General features: G+C 41.3%; 1 protein-coding gene across 1 annotated transcript in view; it reads right to left on the reverse strand.

The window, feature by feature from the left end:
- The window catches only part of SLC29A3 (solute carrier family 29 member 3), a 62,069-nt gene that overhangs the window by 26,624 nt on the left and 22,397 nt on the right, over positions 1 to 13,048 (reverse strand). The gene's annotated exons all lie outside the window — the stretch shown is intronic.

A 13,048-nucleotide genomic window follows, 5' to 3' on the forward strand; every position in this document is an offset into this window, starting at 1 on the left:
TGTCACACGCCGCCGGCCTTGTGGTCGTCGGTAATCAGACCCAGAGCGAACACGCTCCGGGGACTGATTACAAACGGGGTGCCGCGTGCATGATCCCGGGGGTCCCCAGCGGCGGGACTCCCGCAATCAGGCATCTTATCCCCTATCCTTTGGATAGGGGATAAGATGTGTAAGCACCGAGAACCCCTTTAAGGGTAGGTTCACATGGACAGATCCACAGCATATTTTATGCTTAATTTTAAGCGTATTATACTTACCTAGTCCCGCTGCAATCGCACTTCCTCAGTGTGATTGACAGCCCGCATCACTGCTTTTCTGCCTAAGCAGACGGAATGATACAGGGCATGGCCGGGCTATCAATCATGCTGAGGGGACGTGTTTACAGCCGGAGCAGCAGGACTGGGTGAGTATAGGTACTTATGGGGCCGTGGGGGGGGGGGGGGGACTTTCTAACTTCATATCCCCACCATCCCTGCACATATGTCTCCAGGGGATGGTAAGAAAGAACATTTTACCACATAGAACCCATTGCGGCACGTTATACATCTGATGACAGGTTCTCTTTAACAAGGCCTTAAAAATAAAACAATCCCAATATATCCAAGGAAACATCTATTTTGTGTAATCTTTTATTGAATGCTTACTGCAAAAGAAACACAAGTGGGTTTGGAAGCAGAGATTAGGCTGATTTAGCTAAGAGGCAGCTTGCTTCACCAGAATCCTTTCCTCACTGTTCAGTCTCCAGCCAATCCTTAAATAAGCAAAAAATAACCAAAAAAAAAAAAAATGGATACTTGTTTTCTCAGCACGATTTATTTGAGGCTGCTTTTATCCTGAATGTACCAAAAGTTTTGCATGCTAACATACAGATACGTAATCCCTCTTCATGATGAGCTATTTTTTTTTTATATTATTCTAGACATCTTTTTTTTATTTTTTTATTTTTTTTGTGACAAGTACTTTTGCAGTGGGATTAGAAAACCCTTACATTTTTCTTCATCACTACAGCTCATTATAGTGAATTAAACTCAATTCTACTGAACACAATAAATATTAGTAGAAGTGCCTCTTATACTAGTACATTTAGTATTAGGCATTGAAAAGAAGAATTGTCAATCTGTGAAGTTTGATTCCTTTTCTTGTTTGTTAATCTGTTAATCCACCGAATCTATGAAAGCTCAAGTACTGTAAAAAGGACTGCTCTGTTTGTAGATATTCCCTTAATGAGTATTATCAAGGCAACTATGTTTTAACCCCTTTTAAATCATCTCAAAAAGCATAATTTTTTTTTATTGTGGATGATGCAGTTGTACAATAGCTTGAGTTGTCTTTCATAAACTAACAATTTTGAGGTATGTATACCTTATTACCATATATATACTCCGAGTATTAGCCGACCCAAATATAAGCTGAGGCCCCTACTTTTACCCCCAAAACCTGGGAACTTATTGACTCGAGTATAAGCCTAGGGGGGAAAATACATCATCCCCCCTGTCATCATCCAGACCCCCCCTGTCAACCCCCCCCGTCATCATCCAGACCCCCGTCTTCATCACCCCCCGAGTAACCCACCTGGCATCATCACCCCCCAGTCTATATTCCCCCTATCATCATCCAGACCGCCCCTCTGTCATCATATAGGTTCACCTCATTGTCTACTCACCTCCCCAATTTTCTATCGGTCATGTTGCTTAGTAGCTGCAGGGACCGTCCGCATTCCGGTGGGGAGGGTGAGCCGGTCTGGGCCGTACATCTTTACCGGGAGGCCCTCTTCTCCGCTCCAGCATCACTAGTTGGATGGTCCCAGCAGCGAAGATGGACGGCACGGCCAAACTTGTACTTTTGCAACATCTGGAGGGCCACAGTTTGGAGATCACTGTGCAGTGGTCTCTAACTGTAGCCCTCCAGCTGTTGCATAACTACATCTCCCAGCATGCCCTTCGGCGATCAGTATATGCTGGGAGTTGAAGTTTTGAAACAGCTGGAGGCACACTGGTTGGAAAATATTGAGTTAGGTAACTTAAGGTTTTCCAACCAGTGTGCCTCCAGCTGTTGCAAAAGTACAACTCCCAGCATGCACGGTCTGTCAGTACATGCTGGGAGTTGTAGTATTGAAACAGCTGGAGGTTTGCCCCCCTCATGTGAATGTACAGGGTACATTCAAACGGGCAGGTTTACAGTTAGTTTTCTGCAAATTTTTCGCCGCAGAGCAAACTCCTAGCGGGAAACTCACCGTAAACGCCCACCAGTGTGAATGTACCCTAAAAACACTACACTAACACATAATAAAAGGGTAAAACACTATATATACACACCGCCTTAAACTGTCCCCCCAATAAAAAACGTATTGTACGGCAGTGTTTCCAAAACGGAGCCTCCAGCTGTTGCAAAACAACTCCCAGCATGCCTGGAAAGTGAGTGGCTGTCCGGAAATGCTGGGAGTTGTTGTTTTGCAACAGCTGGAGGCTCCATTTTGGAAACACTGCAGTACGATACATTTTTCATTTTTAATGGGGGGGGGACAGTTTAAGGGGGTTTATATGTAGTGTTTTACCCTTTTATTATGTGTTAGTGTAGTGTTTTTAGGGTATCACTGGCGTAGAATACCCATATGTCCACCTCTATGCAATCCCTATGTAGTCCTCAAATTCGCATGGCACTCTCTCACTTCCTGTCGTATTTCAAGGAAACAGTTTAGGGTCACATATGGGGTATTTCCGTACTCGGGAGAAATTGCATTTCAAATTTTGGGGGTCTTTTTTCCCTTTTACCCTTTATGAAAAGGAAAAGTTGGGGGCTACACCAGCCTGTTCGTGTAAAAAAAATAAAAATTTTTACACCAACATGCTGGTGTTGCCCCATACTTTTTATTTTCACAAGCGTTAAAAGCAAAAAAAGAACTCCAAAATTTGTAATGCATGTGGACGTAAAATGTTGTGCAGACGCACAACAAGGCTCAGGAGTGAGAGCGCACTATGTAGATTTGAGGCCTAAATTGGTGATTTGCACATGGGTGGCTGATTTTACAGCGGTTCTGACATAAACGCAAAAAAATTAATACTCGCATGTGACACCATTTTGGAAACTACACCCCTCACGGAACGTAACAAGGGGTATAGTGAGCCTTAACACCCCACAGGTGTTTGACAAATTTTCATTAAAGTTGGATGGGAAAATGAAAAAAAAAAATAATAATATATCACTAAAATGCAGGTGTTGCCCTAAGTTTTTTATTATCACAAGGGAAAAAAAGCCCCCCCAAAATGTGTAACCCCATTCCTTCTGAGTAAGAAAATACCCCATATGTGGATGTAAAGTGCTCTGCGGGCGAACTACAATGCTCAGAAGAGAAGGAGCACCATTGAGATTTTGAAGAGAAAATTTGTCCGGAATTGAAGGCCACGTGTGTTTACAAAGCCCCCTTAGCGCGCCAGAACAATGGACCCCACCCCCACGTGACCCCATTTTGGAAACTACAACCCTTACGTAATGTAATAAGGGGTACAGTGAGCATTTACGCCCCACAGGTGTCTGACAGATTTTTGGAACAGTGCTCCGTGAAAATGAAAAATTTTATTTTTCATTTGCACAGCCCACTGTTCCAAAGATCTGTCAAATGCCAGTGGGGTGTAAATACTCACTGCACCCCTTATTAAATTCTGCGAGGGGTGTAGCTTCCAAAATGGGGTCACATGTGCGGGGGTCCACTGTTCTGGCACCACGGGGGGCTTTGTAAACGCACATGGCCCCCGACTTCCATTCCAAACAAATTCTCTTTCAAAATGCTCAATGGCGCTCCTTCTCTTCTGAGCATTGTAGTGCGCCAGCAGAGCACTTGATGACCACACATGGGGTATTTCCATACTCAACTGGGGTTACAAATTTTGGGGGTCATTTTCTTCTATTACCCCTTGTGAAAATGTAAAATTTGAGGGGAAAAACTGCATTTAAGTGAATTTTTTTTTTCTCATTTACACATCCAACTTTCACAAAAGTCGCCAAACACCTTGTTACGTTCCTTGAGGGGTGTAGTTTCCAAAATAGTATGCCATATGTTTTTATCTTGCTGTTCTGGCACCATAGGGGCTTCCTAAATGCGACATGCCCCCCAAAAACCATTTCAGCTAAATGTGACTCCTCTTCTGAACATTGCAGTTCACTCGCAGAGCATTTTACATCCTAACATGGGGTATTTATATACTCAGAAGAGATGGGGTTACAAATTTTGGGGGGCATTTTCTCCCATTACCCTTTGAGAAAATGATAAATTTGGGGAAAAAACTGCACTTTAGTGAAAAAAAATTTTCTTCATTTACACATCCGAATTTAACGAAAAGTCGTCAAACACCTGTGGGGTGTTAAGGCTCACTGGACCCCTTGTTACATGCCTTGAGGGGTTTAGTTTCCAAAATGGTATGCTATGTGGGGTTTTTCTGCTGTTCTGGCACCATAGGGGCTTCCTAAATGTGACATGCCCCCCAAAAACCATTTCAGCAAAATTCACTCTCAAAAATCCCATTGTCGCTACTTTCCTTCTAAGCCCTCTACTGCGCCCGAACACTTGACATCCACATATGAGGCATTTCCTTACTCAAGAGAGCTTCAAAGTTAGAAAAATGCTAAATTTTCAATTTTTTTTATCACATTTTGGAATTTTTCACCAAGAAATTATTCAAGTATCAGCGAAAATTTACCACTAACATAAAGAAGAATATGTCATGAAAAAACTCTCTCGGAATCAGAATGAAAGGTAAAAGTATCCCAGAGTTATTAATGCTTAAAATGACAGTGGTCAGATGTTCAAATAATAGCTGGGTCCTTAAGGTATAAATGGGCTGGGTCGTTAAGGTGTTAAGGTGACAGGCAATGTATTATGCCGTGGCTAAGTCATATAGCCATGGCATGCCTTGAGCCTATGTTAGCCACCCAGCTGCCATGGCAGCTATTAGCTCCAGCAGTCACAATCGCGGGGTGATATTGGATGAGCTCCCACCTAGATGCCGCTGCTGGGATGGGATGTTTTTATAATCCTGGCCTGGTTGTCACTTCCTGCTGGGCTTCTGCTGTTGATCACCAGGTACTGAGTCAATTACTTAATATCTATGATCTGTAAATGATCCGAACTGCAACCAATAACCAACGAGCACCTTTGTGTGTATCTACCATTTATAACTCCTGGAAGAATCTTTCAGCTTCATCTCCTTTAACTGTAAACCGGGATAGCATACATCACATATATATTCCCAGCTGCACATTGTGACCTTAAAAACACCATAGGCATTCTTACATAACCATGAAATGTAAAGCCACACAATCTTTCAGATAAGTCATGTCTCTTTTTAGTATGAGGCAAAAATATTATCTATAAAATGTCTATAAATGTGGCGCAAGTCATGTAAGAGGTTTTTTTAACCAAATTATGTAATGATAAAATTCCATTGTGTTGTATCACATGGGGAAGTGTTCTAGATACGAGAGGCAAGTCCTTCAAGTAAATGATGCATTGAAGTATGTATCAGTAGTAGTTGTTACATGATTCTATTAATTTTCGTAGAAACTGCTCAACCTACACTATATTGCTAAATACTGTACATTTCTATTAAAAGTGCCTGGTGGAAAACAGTTTTAGTGTTAAAAATATTATATTAAACTATTTTAAGAGCGCTATAACAGTAATGTAAAACAGCTAACATCAAGTGCATGGAAAGTTATTTAATAGCTTTATTTATTAGGCTGTTCCCACAAACCGATGACTGAAGCCTCGTGACAGCTCTCCTCACTCCAGGAGATCATTACAATGGGATATAACCCGCAATTCACTTATCTCCAGTATTCGGACATAGACCATGCACGGCATTTATACATCATGTATATATATATATTTTTTTTATCTTGAGTTAGGACAGTTACAAAGGTAGCTACTAAGTACAGCTTATTTAATGACTTCTTATACAGTATATTAAATAGGTCCTACCATTACACACATATGGATCATAGATATTTATATGACTGCCCGCATAGAAATGCTTCTGTTTTCCAGGGAATTTTATTTTTGAAGTCATTAAAAATATATATATATATAAATATTCACAACATGGGGCAAATATGAGGCGTGCCAAAATCTAAAACAAATGCATTAAAATGTCCCATTTCTTTCCTGAGGGAGAGATTTACAAATAATAAATAATCTAAGTGTCTGTTGACTTGACAAATGTAGGAGTGAGAATAGAAGCACAGAACAAAACAACACCATATAAAATCCTGCAGGGGACTCATCATTCATAAAAATGTATTACTAACTGATCAGACATGCAAATGAAGCTGATCCCAGAAAAGTCTTTGTCATTAGAAAAACACACGGATGACTGCAAGGACATACTACATGCCAATGGCTGCCCTGCTTCTTCTGCCCATCAGTGCCATTCCAGGTATGTTGCTTCACAACTTTACTAATAATTTTTAAGCGCAGACTTACCCCACTGTTGGACATAAATAAACATACAATGAATCCTAGCCACTTGTTTAAAAGGGAATGTATTAGCAAAAAAAGGCCTATGGTGTGAAAAAATAAAAAAAGCCTTCATTTTAAGAATTTATGATCTACATTTAAAAAATGTTGCAGTCTTTATTCTGCCTACTAAGCCTAGAACTAAGCTAAGACTTCCTTCTCTGTACAGATCACATTCCAGCAGTGCCCTCCTCATCATCGCAGACAGTAATGAATCGAAAAGTGACACCATTAGATAGATAAGGAAATAGATGATGCTTTTAGCTCAGCCTCCCCCTCCCTGTGAAATAACCTCTAAAAAGTTCAAAATTGTTTAAAGGGGTACTCCGGTGGAACAAAAATGTTATCAACTGGTGCCAGAAAGTTGTACAAATTTGTAAATTACTTCTATTTATAAATCTTAATCCCTCCAGTACTAATCAGATGTATACTACAAAGAAACTGTATAGTTCTTTCCAGGAACTGTCCGAAGTAACACAGGTTTGCTATGGGAATTTGCTCATGCTCTAGACAGTTCCTGACACAAACAGAGGTGTCAGCAGAAAGCACTGTGGTTATACTGGAAAGACTACACAACTTCCTCTGGAGAATACAGCAGCTGATAAGTACTGGAAGGATTAAGATTTTTAAACAAACAGAAGTAAATTTACAAATCTGTAACTTTCTGGCACCAGTTCATTTGAGAACTTTTGTTTACTACTGGAGTAGCCCTTTAAATATTTTAAATGGGGTCGATTGGAAATCAATTGGTTTGTGTCTATAACTAATGGTGTCCAAGGTAAGACTACAAACAAACCCAGTGTAGTCTGATCCTGCAGCCAAACTCCTATCTCACTCTAAGGCTATAATCACATGGCAGAATTTCTGCACATCCTCAGCAATTCCGCGCCCGCATTAATTTGGGTGGTTTCTTGTGCAGATTTCGTGCAGAATGGGTGCGGATTCCATGCAGAAATTCTGAAGTGGGAATGGGAGTGCAGAATCCCATTGAAGTCTATTGGGCTTTAATCTGACGAGGAATTCCGCATGCTGAAATTCTGACATGTGAATACACTACGGTAATTCTTATCAACTTTTGGTAGGATAACAAAATTCTGAAGGAAGTATGACATAAGGATCAAGCTACATATATAAAAATTGGCTGTTATGGTACAATTCTCTTTGAATTCAAATTCCACAATACAGAGTTATTAATGGAACTATGAATAAATTACCCATGAATAATTACTACAGAAGCTATGATATTAGGAAATTAGAGTATTTAGCCTTCAATCACATCACAAAACTGCAAAAAAATGTATAGCATATATTTTATCAGAACACCGCAATCTACCAGTAAAAATTTATATACAACATATGCCTGGCTTTTAACCCCTTAAGGACCCGTTTTTTTTTTTTCGTTTTTTGCATTTTTGTTTTTTCCTTACTTTTAAAAAATCATAACTCTTCCAATTTTGCACCTAAAAATCCATATGATGGCTTATTTTTTGTGCCACCAATTCATATTTGAAATGACGTCAGTCATTTTACCCAAAAATCTACGGCGAAACGGGAAAATAAATCATTGTGAGACAAAATAAAAAAAAAAACGCCATTTTGTAAATTTGGGGGGCTTCAGTTTCTATGCAGTACATTTTTTCGGTAAAAATGACACCTTATCTTTATTCTGTAGGTCCATACGATTAAAATGATACCCTACTTATATAGGTTTGATTTTATCGAACTTCTGGAAAAAAATCATAACTACATGCGGGAAAATGTATACGTTTTAAATTGTCATCTTCTGACCCCTATAACTTTTTAATTTTTCCACGTATGGGGCGGTATGAGGGCTCATTGTTTGCGCCGTGATCTGAAGTTTTTAGCGTTACCATTTTTGGTCACTTTTTATATCATGAAAAAATTTATAAATAAGTCCTATTTTGGACTTTTTTTTGCCCGTACGCCATTTAACCCCTTAACCTCTTCAGGACATAGGGCGTATGGATACGCCCTGAATCCCGAGTCCTTAAGGACCGAGGGCGTATCCATACGCCCGTGGGAATTCCGGCCCCCACCGCTAGCCGGTTGGGGACCGGAGCCGGATGCCTGCTGAAATCGTTCAGCAGGCATCCCGGCATATCGCCCAGGGGGGTCATTATGCCCCCCCATGTCGGCGATCGCCGCAGATCGCTGGACAATTCAGTCCAGCGATCTGCGGCGATTCCGGGTCAATCGGGTCTCCGGTGACCCGGTGACCCGGAATTACTGGCTGTTCGGGGCCGTCTCTGACGGCCCCGAACAGCCAGAGCCTGCAGGGGTGAGGTGGCACTGGTGCCACCTCACGATCGCCCTGATTCGTCGGCCGGATTACCGGCCGGCCAATCAGGGCGCCTGCTGCGGGTGTCACTCCCGCACCGCTCCGCCCCTCTTCCGGAGGACGTGAGCGGGTGCGGGAAGACGACCCCCGGTGCTGGGGACCCCGATCCCCGGCGCCCCTGTTGGGATCGGGACCCCAGGAGCAGCTGCGGCGGCGGAGACGACGAGGGACTGACCTGTGCGGCGAGGATCGTTGGAGGTGAGTGACAGCCTCCTGCTGTTGCTTAGCAACAGCTCCCAGCATGCAAAAAGGGCATGCTGGGAGCTGTAGTTATGCAACAGCAGGAGGCAGACCACCACAACTCCCAGCATTCCCTTATGGGCATGCTGGGACTTATGGTTTTGCAACAGCTGGAGGCACATTCTTTCTATGGAAAAGTGTACCTTCAGCTGTTGTATAACTACAACTCCCAGCTTGCACAAACAGCTAAAGTGCATGCTGGGAGTTGTAGTGGTGCATCTGCTGGTTGCATAACTACAACTCCCAGCATGCCCGTTGGCTGTCGGTGACTGCTGAGAGTTGTAGTTTTGCAACAGCTGAAGGCACACTGGTTGTGAAACTCAGAGTTTTTTTTTACCTAACTCAGTGTTTCACGACCGGTGTGCCTCCAGCTGTTGCAAACTACAACTCTCAGCAGTCACCGTACACCATGCACCGTACATGCTGGGAGTTGTAGTTTTGCAACAGCTGGAGGCACACTGGTTGTGAAACACTGAGTTAGGTCACAAACTCAGTGATACATAACCAGTGTGCCTACAGTTGTTACAAAACTGCAACTCTCAGCAGTCACCGACAGCCAACGGGCATGCTGGGAGTTGTAGTTATGCAACAGCTGGATGTCCCCCCCCCCCCCAATGTGAACGTACAGGGTACACTCACATGGGCGGAGGCTTACAGTAAGTATCGGGCTGCAAATTTGAGCTGCCGCAAACTTTCTGCTGCAGCTCAAATTGCCAGCGAGAAACTACTGTGAACCCCCGCCCGTGCGACTGTACCCTAAAAACACTACACTACACTAACACAAAAAATAAAATAAAAAGTAAAAAACACTACATATACACATACCCCTACACAGCCCCCCTCCCCTCCCCAATAAAAATGAAAAACGTCTGGTACACCACTGTTTCCAGAACGGAGCCTCCAGCTGTTGCAAAACAACTCCCAGTATTGTCGGACAGCCGTTGACTGTCCAGGCATGCTGGGAGTTTTGCAACAGCTGGAGGCACCCTGTTTGGGAATCACTGGCGTAGAATTCCCCTATGTCCACCCCTATGCAAGTCCCTAATTTAGGCCTCAAATGCGCATGGCGCTCTCACTTTGGAGCCCTGTCGTATTTCAAGGCAACAGTTTAGGGTCACATATGGGGTATCGCCGTACTCGGGAGAAATTGTGTTACAAATTTTGGGGGGTATTTTCTGCTTTTACCCTTTTTAAAAATGTAAAATTTTTGGGAAAACAAGCATTTTAGGTAAAAAAAAAATAAAAATTTTTACATATGCAAAAGTCGTGAAACACCTGTGGGGTATAAAGGTTCACTTAACCCCTTGTTACGTTCCCCGAGGGGTCTAGTTTCCAAAATGGTATGCCATGTGGGTTTTTTTTTGCTATCCTGGCATCATAGGGGCTTCCTAAATGCGGCATGCCCCCAGAGCAAAATTTGCGTTCAAAAAGCCAAATTTGACTCCTTCTCTTCTGAGACCTGTAGTGCGCCAGCAGAGCACTTTTCACCCCCATATGGGGTGTTTTCTGAATCGGGAGAAATTGGGCTTCAAATTTTTAGGGGTATTTTCTGCTATTACCCTTTTTAAAAATAAAATTTTTGGGGGAAAACAAGCATTTTAGGTAAAATTTTTTATTTATTTTTTACATTTGCAAAAGTCGTGAAACACCTGTGGGGTATTAAGGTTCACTTTATCCCATGTTACATTCCCCGAGGGGTCTAGTTTCCAAAATGGTATGCCATGTGGGTTTTTTTTGCTGTTCTGGCACCATAAGGGCTTCCTAAAGGTAACATGCCCCCCAAAAACCATTTCAGAAAAACGTACTCTCCAAAATCCCCTTGTCGCTCCTTCCCTTCTGAGCCCTCTACTGCGCCCGCCGAACACTTTACATAGACATATGAGGTATGTGCTTACTCGAGAGAAATTGGGCTACAAATACAAGTAAAAATTTTGTCCTTTTACCCCTTGTAAAAATTCAGAAATTGGGTCTACAAGAACATGTGAGTGTAAAAAATGAAGATTGTGAATTTTCTCCTTCACTTTGCTGCTATTCGTGTGAAACACCTAAAGGGTTAAAACGCTGACTGAATGTCATTTTGAATACTTTGGGGGGTGTAGTTTTTATAATGGGGTCATTTATGGGGTATTTCTACTATGAAGACCCTTCAAATCCACTTCAAACCTGAACTGGTCCCTGAAAAATACTGAGTTTGAAAATTTTGTGAAAAATCGGAAAATTGCTGCTGACCGTTGAAGCCCTCTGGTGTCTTCCAAAAGTAAAAACTCATCAATTTTATGATGCAAATATAAAGTAGACATATTGTATATGTGAACCAAAAAAAAATGTATTCGTAATATCCATTTTCCTTACAAGCAGAAAGCTTCAAAGTTAGAAAAATGCTAAATTTTCAAATTTTTCATCAAATTTACGGATTTTTCACCAAAAAAGGATTTCACCAAAAATTTACCACTATGTTAAAGTAGAATATGTCACGAAAAAACAATCTCGGAATCAGAATGATAACTAAAAGCATTCCAGAGTTATTAATGTTTAAAGTGACAGTGGTCAGATGTGCAAAAAACGCTCCGGTCCTTAAGGCCAAAATGGGCTCCGTCCTGAAGGGGTTAAGGACCAGGCCATTTTACACCTTCAGGACCAGAGCGTTTTTTGCAAATCTGACCACTGTCACTTTAAACTTTAATAACTCTGGAATGCTTTTAGTTATCATTCTGATCCTGAGATTGTTTTTTCTTGACATATTCTTCTTAGTGGTAAAATTTTATGGTAACTTGCATCATTTCTTGGTGAAAAATCCTCAAATTTGATGAAAAAAATGAAAATTTTGCATTTTTCTAACTTTGAAGCTCTCTGCTTGTAAGGAAAATGGATATTCAAAATAAAAAATTGGTTCACATATACAATATGTCTACTTTATGTTTGCATCATAAAATTTATGAGTTTTTACTTTTGGAAGACACCAGAGGGCTTCAAAGTTCAGCAGCAATTTTCCGATTTTTCACAAAATTTTCAAACTCGCTATTTTTCAGGGACCAGTTCAGGTTTGAAGTGGATTTGAAGGGTCTTCATATTAGAAATACCCCATAAAAGACCCCATTATAAAAACTGCACCCCCCAAAGTATTCAAAATGACATTCAGTCAGCGTTTTAACCCTTTAGGTGTTTCACAGGAATAGCAGCAAAGGGAAGGAGAAAATTCTAAATCTTAATTTTTTACACTCGCATGTTCTTGTAGACCCAATTTTTGAATTTTTGCAAGGGATAAAGGAGAAAAATTTTACTTGTATTTGAAACCCAATTTCTCTCGAGTAAGCACATACCTCATATGTCTATGTTAATTGTTCAGCGGGCGCAGTAGAGGGCTCAGAAGGGAAGGAGCGACAAATGGTTTTTGGGGGGCATGTCACGTTTAGGAAGCCCCTATGGTGCCAGGACAGCAAAAAAAAAAAAAAAAAAAAACACATGGCATACCATTTTGGAAATTTTTACCTAAAATGCTTGGTTTCCTAAAAACTTTACATTTTTAAAAAGGATAATAGCAGAAAATACCCCCCAAAATTTGAAGCCCAATTTCTCCCGATTCAGAAAACACCCCATATGGGGGTGAAAATTGCTCTGCTGGTGCACTACAGGTCTCAGAAGAGAAGGAGTCACATTTGGCTTTTTGAAAGCAAATTTTGCTCTGGGGGCATGCCGCATTTAGGAAGCCCCTATGGTGCCAGAACAGCAAGAAAAAACCACATGGCATACCATTTTGGAAACTAGACCCCTCGGGGAACGTAACAAGGGGTAATGTGAACCTTAATACCCTACAGGTGATTCACGACTTTTGCATATGTAAAAACAAAATAAAAATTTTTTTTTACCTAAAATGTTTGATTTCCCAAAAATGTTACATTTTAAAAAGGGTAATAGCAGAAAATACCCCCCAAAATTTGTAA

Source organism: Hyla sarda, chromosome 7 (assembly GCF_029499605.1).
Source record: "Hyla sarda isolate aHylSar1 chromosome 7, aHylSar1.hap1, whole genome shotgun sequence".
NCBI lineage: Eukaryota > Metazoa > Chordata > Amphibia > Anura > Hylidae > Hyla > Hyla sarda.